The following is an 8,909-nucleotide window of genomic DNA, read 5'->3' on the forward strand; positions in this document are numbered from 1 at the left end:
CGTGTTCCAGGTTCAGGACAAAGGCCACTGTGACCAAATAAACATGAATGAAGGGACAAGTGGAAAAAGATAAGGTGGGACAAATCAATAGGGGACTTCAGATGCCTCATAGGTGATATTAAATAATTTTTTCTTGAAAAGCCATAAAAAGATATCAAGCAGAGGCATGGTAAGATCTAAATTTTGCTTTGATCACCACAGATACCAGTGGCACTTATTCAGAAAGGCCAGAGGAGGAGAGTCTAAGAGGACAGACAGAATCTGGTCTTGGAAAGTGACTGTGGCAACAGAGATGTTAAGAAATGTCAGGACTCTGGGTATTTTTGGAGGTAGAGACAACAGGCTTACTCATGGATTAGCCATGGCATGTGAAGGAAAGAGAAGAATCAAGGAAGGCTCTTGGGTAGCCAGGTGGGTGATGGTATCATTTATTAAAATAGAGAATGTTTGATGATATTAATATTAATTCACTAATTCAAATATTAGGAGCTCTGGTAGCATAGTGGCTAAAGCACTTGACTGCTAACCAGAAGGCTGGCGGTTCAAACCCATCAGCCACTCCTCGGAAGGAAGGTTGGGCAATCCTACTTCCGCAGTGATACTGCCTCGGAAACCCAAGGAGGGGTCGCTGTGAGTCGGGACCGACTCGACGGCACATAACAACAACAACAACAACAACAACAACAATTCAAATATTTAGTAAATGACTATTTGCTAGGCACTGTAGGCAGAAAGAATCCTCTAAGGAATTCTAATCTAAGTAAGAAGAGATGAGAGGTAGAATGAAGGCCGAGGGAGAGGGAATCAGAAGAAACAACAAATTTAAGAAACAGGTAGGAAGCTGAATCCCAGAAAACGATGGCTGATGTTGAGAGTGAGGACAGATTCTAGGATGATTTCAAAAGTTCTGATTCAAGTGCATAGATGCTCTTGCTATACAAAGAGAGAATTCATGCTAAGAAATGACTTTGCATAGAAAATCTTTATTACATTAATAAAGGCAGGTAATAGTAATGATTTTGTACATATCAGACACTGTTCCTTTAAACCAATCCCTTTAGTCCTCAAAAAAATTCATATTGTTGACACTATTATTGGCCATATTTTTACAGAAGAATAATCTGGAATTTATAGAGATGAAATAAACTGGTCAATGTAGGATGTAAAAAGTCAGGTAGTTCTCCAGTTCATGACACACATATTTGTAGATACTGACTTAGAATTAGGAGCTCTGGTATCATAGTGCCTAAGGCACTTGACTGCTAACCAGAAGGCTGGGAGTTCAAACCCACCAGCCACTCCTTGGAAGGAAGGTTGGGCAATCTACTTCCATAGTGATACCACCTCGGAAACCCAAGGAGGGGTCGCTATGAGTCTGATCCAACTCCACAGCAGCGGTTGTGCTTTTGCGTTTGCAGCCTGGAATTGTCTCAGACATTCGATTAGAAGCATGTAGTAGTGATAACAATTTTTGGTGATATCAATTCACCTGCATGATATTTTTCATCAGAACTTGGCAATCTAAGGAGGAAGATGAAAGAAATTACATGAGGCTGTGTTAAGTCTTCCAGAACTGACATATTTGAATAGTCCAAGTGTCCAGGGTAAGACAAAAGGTAGCTAGATGATAGTGCAAACAGCTCAAGTATTGCCAGCTCCTCTAGGTCTGGTTGACCTCCTGGGCACAGAGCACTTACTTGAGACTTTGAACTCCTAACAGCACTTACTTGAGACTTTGAACCCCTAACATCTCTGCTCTATCTTTTAAAATTCTCTTTGCCTTACCAACTTCTGACTAACAACTGCTCTGACCTTTAGACTTCATGAATATTATTCTACCCTTCTCTTTTCAGTAATATAAAAGGAGTTATAGAGTCACTGAGTTGCTGCATTTGAAAGCTAGACTATTTTTTTCCCCCGCCCCAGGCAAAGAAACTGAGTTCTAGATAGGTACTTATTTCAGAAGGTTTTAAAACAAGTTAGTGGGAAAACCAAGAAACTCTGTTTTTTCTACTGGATTCAGGTGTCTTCATAAAGGTTTGAGCAAAGAGATGAAAGCAGAAAGAAGAGTGTTGAAAAAGGAAAGTGTATGGCTTTTATCTTTTCAAAAATACTGGTGTGAAACAAAAGACAGGCATATCAGTTGAACATTTACATTAGGTAGATAGGCTCCTTGGAGAGATCAATCATGGGAGTATAGAAGAACTGTGTATGTACAGGGAAACAGCTCTGGGGGCAGGAGTGCATGGGAGGGAAGGACATAGGGAAGATGTAACTACAGGGAGGAAGCGGGAGGGGAGCTGTTGCATTGTGGGAAATTGCAGTCAATGTCATGAGACAATGTGTATGTAAACTGCTGTATGGAAAGTGAATTTGCTCTGTAAACTTCCACCCAAATCACAATAAAAATTAAAAAAGTAAAAGAAAAAAAATACTGGTGTGCAATTTCCACTATTTTTTTTTTTTCTTAATTCTTGCTAAGTATTTGGTTTCCACAATTTGTTACTTCAATTTCCTATCAAGGACCAGGTACAGTGCTCTACTAATGCTATTTCTCTCATTGAGACTGTTATGACTTTGTCTTTCAATGAATGACCTTCTTTAGTTAAAAAGAATGGGGTGATGCAGTGGATGGAATCACTGAGGTCAGCTTAAGAGTTTGGCATTCACCAGTGAGGTTCCTTCTCTGTCTCCCAAGGAATCACCTCTGCACCCACCTCTCCCCTAGGAGGCACAGGGAGCTAGAGATCAGCAGGTTAATTAACTAAGATCTCTCCCTTTGGTCGTGGAAATAATTAATCATAAAGCCACCACATGGCCACTGATATTTTAATGATGATTTTAATTTGCATGCTAAGCAAATAGTCTCAAGAATGTTGCTTTGGGTAGAATTTGTGAGCCATGTCTAGGCAGGTTATTTCAAAGTCAATTACACTTAAACACTCTTCTGAAAAAATTATTCTTTCATTTTGACAACTTCATTTTATAAATACTGTCATTGGACTGCTGTTATTTCCTTGGTACTGAGTAAATTAATCCCAATCAAGCATTTATTAGTTTTAATCAAAGGGAAAAAACATAGAAAAATTGCTTTTAAATTTGTAATGGCTGTGGAATCATCTGGATTTTAGAACTAGAAGGGATTTGAGGTATTATCTCCTCCAAGTTATATGCAAATGATTAAATTAGAACCCAGAGATGTTAAGTGACTTACCAGAGGTCACAGAGCAACTAATGGGTGAAGGGGAAAGTGAATTAAAGGTCTGTTGTTTTTTCCTCAAACTATTAATGAAATTAGATACATTAAGATGCCATAGTGCTTCAAAACAATGTACTGTCTTTTCAGAATCAATTAAATCCTACATAGCAGAGTGTTCTTGCATTCCAAATTAGACAGCTTGACTCACAAGTGTTATTGCTGTCAAAAGCCATATCATCTCAAGCTAATTTCCTTAATTTGAAAAGCAAAATCATTTACTTGTTTTCATTAAGTAATAATACTTGCCTTGAGGTAACATGGCCAAAAAGTTGCAGTCATGAAAAGAAACAGCTTAATTGCACATAGAACAGTACTTAAAAGAAATAATGTCATCCCACATCAAACACTTCTGAGTGTAATATGTGGGGAATAAAACAGCTTACCTTAATAATGCCAACAAGAAGGGACAAAATACTTGAAGAGATAAACAGTTCTAGAAGTTATTGCACATCTGCACTCACACAATCCTCATGATGAAGTATTAATTGTTACTTTTCTTTCATAACTTAAGAAATATGCTTGTTGTGTAACTAGTTCAAGGTCATACAGCTGGTTGGTGGCTCAGCCTGGATAAGAGCCTATGCACTAGGTTTCCTGATTCTCAGTTCAGAGTTTCCTCTACATGGCCCTCCACTGAAAAATCTGTGCTATTATAGTCACTTTGTGATCTTCCATGGAACACTGTCTGATGACCAGCAGCTCTCTCAGTGAGGGTAAAAGTCAGCAATAAACCCCCCAAGTGTGGTCTTTCTCTGGGAGAAATGAAACAGAAAGCATTGCTCCTTACTTTGTTAGAGTTCCCCTGACTCCACTGGGGACCAAGTGTATTCTCTGACTTAGCACCTTCCTGAGACAGACTCAGAAGAAAGAAGAGGCCATCCACTTCTCAAAGAATTGGTCAGGGAAAACCTTATGAATAGCAGAGAACCACTGTCTGATACATTACTGGACAACTTTATGAATAGCCCTGAAACACTGTCCAATTCAGTGCTGGAAAATGAGCCCTGTAGATTAGAAGGCACCAAAATATGACTGGGAAAGAGCTGTCTCATCAGAATAGAGCCTACCTTAATGATATGGATAAAGTAAAGCTTTCGAGACCTCCATTTGCTGATGGCACAACTCAAACTTAGGAGAAACAGCTGCAAACATCCATTAATAATAGGAACATGGAATGTACAAAGTATGAATCTAGGAATATTGAAAGTTGTCAAAAAACAAAATGGAATACATAAAGATTGATATCCTAGGCATTAGTGTGCTAAAATGTACCAGTGTGGGCCATTTTGAAGTGGCAAACATATGATCTACTATGCCAGGAATGACAAATTGAAGAGGAATGGTGTGGCATTCATTATCGCAAAGAATGTTTCAAGAACTGTCCTGAAGTACAATGCTGTCAGTGATATACCTACAAGGAAGAGCAGTTAATACTACTATTATTCAAATTTACACACCAACCGCCAAAGCCAAAGATGACGAAATTGAAGATTTTTACCAACTTCTGCAGTCTGAAATTGACCAAACATGCAATCAAGATATGCTGATTATCACTGGTAATTGGAATGCAAAATTTGGAAACAAAAAGGAATCACATATAGTTGGAAAATTTGGCATCAGTAATAGAAATAATGCTGGAAATCACATGATAGAATTTTGCAAGACCAACAACTTATTCATTGCAAATACCTTTTTTCAACAACACAAACAATGGATATACACATGAACTTCACCAGATGGAGTACACAGGAATCAGATAAACTGCATCTGTGGCAAGAGGCAATGGAAAAGCTCAATATCTTCAGCCAAAACAAGGCCAGGAGCTGACTGTGGAACTGACCATCAACTGCTCATATGCAAGTTCAACTTGAAGTTGAAGACAATTAAAACAAGTCTGCAAGAGCAAAAATATGACCTTGAATATATCCCTCCTGAATTTAGACTGTGTAAAAAAAATAGATTTGATACATTGAACACCAATGACTGAAAACCAGAGGAACTGTGGGATGACATCAAGAACATCACCTATGAAGTAAGCAAAAAATCATTAAAAAGACAGGAAAGGAAGAAAAAAACAAAATAGATGTCAAAAGAGACTCTGAAACTTGCCCTTGAATGGAGAGTAGCTAAGGCAAATGGAAGAAATGACAAGATAAAAGAGCTGAATAGAAGATTTCAAAGAGCACTCAAAAAGACAAAGTCAATTAATGTAATAAAATATGCAAAGACCTGGAGTTAGAAAACCAAAAGAACTGAAGAAAAAATTTAAGCCTTGAGTTGCAATATTGAAAGATTCTGTGAGGAAAACATTGAATGAGGCAGGAAACGTCAAATGAAGATGGAAGGAATACATAGAATCACTGTACCAAAAAGAATTGGTTGATATTCATCCATTTCAAGAAATGGCATATGATCAAGAACCAATGGTATTGAAGGAAGATGCCAAAGCTGCACTGAGGGAAGTGGTGAAAAACAAGGCTTCAGGAACTGACAGAATACCCATTGAGATGTTTCTACAAATGGATGCCCCACTGGAGGCACTCACTCAGCTATGCCAAGAGATTTGGGAGATAGCTACCTGGCTAACTGACTGGAAGAAACCCATATTTGTGCCCATTCCAAAGAAAGGTAATCCCACAGAATGTGGAAATTATCAAACAAAATCAATAATATCACATGCAAGTAAAATCTTACTGAAGATAATTAAAAAACGGTTGCAGCAGTATATTGACAGAGAACTTCAAGAAATGTAACCTGGATTCAAAAGAGGACATGGAATGAGAGATATCATTGCTGATATCAGATGGATCTTGGCTCAAAGCAAAGAATACCAGAAAGACGTTTACTTGTGTTTTATTGATTATGTAAAAACATTTGATTGTGTGGATCATGACAAATTATGGATAACATTGATCAGAATTGGAATTCCAAAACACTTAATTGTACTCATGAGGAACCTGTACATAGACCAGAAGGCTGTCATTCAAATAGAACAAGGGGACACTCCATGGTTTGAAATCAAGAAGAGAGTGCATTAGGGTTGTATCCTTTCACATACTTATTCAATCTGTATGCTGAACAAATAATCCAAGAAGCTGGACTATATGGCATCAGAATTGGAGGAAGAATCATTAACAACATGTGATATGCTGACAGCACAACTTTGCTAGCTGAAAGTGAGGATGACTTGAAGTACTTACAGTTGAAGATTAAAGAATACAGTCTACAGTATGGATTATACCTCAATATAAAGAAAACAATAATCTTCACAACTAGACCTATAAGCAACATAGTATGGGACAAATCTGCTGCAAAAGACCTCTTTCAAGTGATGAAGAGCAAAGATGTCTCCTTGAGGACTAAGGTGCACCTAGCACAAGCCATGTTATTTTCAATCACATCATATGCATGTGAGAGCTGGACAATGAATAAGGAAGATGGAAGAAGACTTGATGCTTTTGAGTTGTGGTGCTGGCGAAAAATGCTGAAAGTACCACAGACTGCTAAAAGAACTAACAAATCTGTCCTGGAGGAAGTGCAGCCAGTGTTTTCCTTGGAAGTGAGACTGGCCAGACTTCATCTCACCCACTTTGGTCATTTTGTCAGAAGGAACCATTCCCTGGAGAAGGATATCATGCTTGGTAAAGCGGAAGGTCAACAAAAGAGGGGAAGGCCCTCAACCAGATGGATTGACACAGTGGCTGCAGTGATGGGCTCAGGTATAGCAAGGATTGTGGAGCTAGCACAGGGCTGGGCAATATTTTGTTCTGCTGTGCATGGGGTTGCTATGAGTCGGAGATGACTCGATGGCTCCTAAAAACAACAACTAGGGAATACCACACTCCTCTCTGGAAAATGCCATTATTTCACACTAGGTGGAAACCCTTCAGATGGCCCAAGATGTGTTTACTGAGGAGATGCTGAATGTAAAATAAAATTTTCATAAATCATTCATCAAGCATTAGTTATAAAGAGAGATAAAAAGAAAGATGTCACAGGGTCTGTTTAATATGCTCCAAAGAAACCAAACTCACTACTATTGGGTCCATTCTGACTCATAGTGACCTCCAATGGTATTCCAAGGTGGTAAATATTTATGAAAATTGATTGCCCTATCTTTCTTCCACAGAGAAGCTGGTGTGTTTGAATCACCAAACTTCTGGTTAGCAGTCAAATGCCTTAGGCTCCTTGTTTAACATACTAGGACCATTTAATTGATTCCGCTCTCACTTGCCATCTCAGGCACTGAAGAGAAGAAAACTCATTTCACCTCCTTTGTAACCTGGTCAACTCAGTCTAGTTCCAAGGATCTTTAAACTTCAACTCCCAATTGCTCCAGTTAATGCTCTTTCATATTTTTAAAAACCTGAGCATACCCAAACTTATTCCTGTAATAGGAATGATTTCATTTATGGTAAAAGGTCAGGCAATTGGGATAATCTTTAGAATATTCTGCTATGTAGTCATGGAATTTTATCCTACTCAGGATGAGTATATATCCATATAATCATCAATAATGTCTTCTTTCACTGACAAAATTGCACATGTTTGGAATAATATGTTATTTGTTCACCATACTTCTGTTTTTATATAACTTATGTGGGTCTCTCTTTGCCATATCTGACTCAACAAACATTTATTGAGTGCTTGCAATTCATTGCTTTGCCATTGTGATCTTCCGTTTGCCATTGAGTGCAAAACATTATTTTTGAAGCTGTGAGGAATGCTTAGGTGGAAACATTGTTCCTATTGCCCAGAAGTCCATTATCATGATGAAAAGATAGATAATGGAGAAAAGAAACACTGCTATGAAATAGAATGATATAAGAGTAATAAAAGACTGCAGCCAACTAAGCCAATCATTCTCCTTCCCTGTGGGGAGTGATGTGCCCTCCTCAGTAGTGTATGCAGCCTGTTGGCACATAGGGGTTGCCCTAAGAAACCTTTGAGACAGCTCTTTCCTCCTTTTTTGTGCCTTTGTCCTCACTAACCTCGGTTGTCCCTAACTTGGGCTTCAGATGTACAGTGTAGTAAATTACTTAATATAGCTTTTCTACCCATAAGTCATTGTAAACTCAGTGGTGGAATGAGCAAATGAGGAGCTCCTGATTGTCAATGTTATCCACCTGGGTTATTTCTGTTGGGCGTGGCACAATGCAATGTTATGGGAGGCTCACTCTCAGGCGCTTAGAATTCTGTTGTTATGATTGGTTGGTTTGGCCACTCTGCCAAGCTCAAAAGGAGGCCTCCTAGAAGCAGAACTCTCTCTTACTGCTGGTTGAGGAAGACGTCCTGCTGAAAGAGACACGTGCTGCTGGGAAAGAGACACAAGAGACACGCATTGCTGAGTAAGACACCGAGGGATATCCACTGCTGGGGGAGAGACTGTGAGAGACCTGCTGAGAGACAGTGGGCTGGGAGAGAGACTGAGAGTATTTCCTGAACTTGAGTTGTAGCTTGGTGCTTCCCTAATAAACCCTGTAATCTGTGAGTTCTGCGTGGCCACTGCAGCAAATTATCAAACCCAGGAGAGAGGTGGTGGTGCTTTGGGAGGAACAGTTAGAGAAAGGGCTGGAGGGAGGCAGCATGTCTGGCCTTGCAGTAATAGACCTTGGGCTATTGATGGTGATTCTGTCTTCCTCTTGTGGGA

The 8,909-nt window shown here is 39.2% G+C and overlaps 1 pseudogene; it reads left to right on the plus strand.

Annotated features, from left to right (window-relative positions):
• Window positions 1–8,099: 8,099 nt before the first annotated feature.
• Window positions 8,100–8,215, plus strand: LOC122149573 (annotated as a pseudogene).
• The last annotated feature ends 694 nt before the right edge of the window (window positions 8,216–8,909 follow it).

The sequence above is a fragment of the Orycteropus afer genome, unplaced genomic scaffold (assembly GCF_000298275.1).
Source record: "Orycteropus afer afer isolate SDZICR_OR568_19922 unplaced genomic scaffold, OryAfe1.0 scaffold00032, whole genome shotgun sequence".
Lineage (NCBI taxonomy): Eukaryota > Metazoa > Chordata > Mammalia > Tubulidentata > Orycteropodidae > Orycteropus > Orycteropus afer.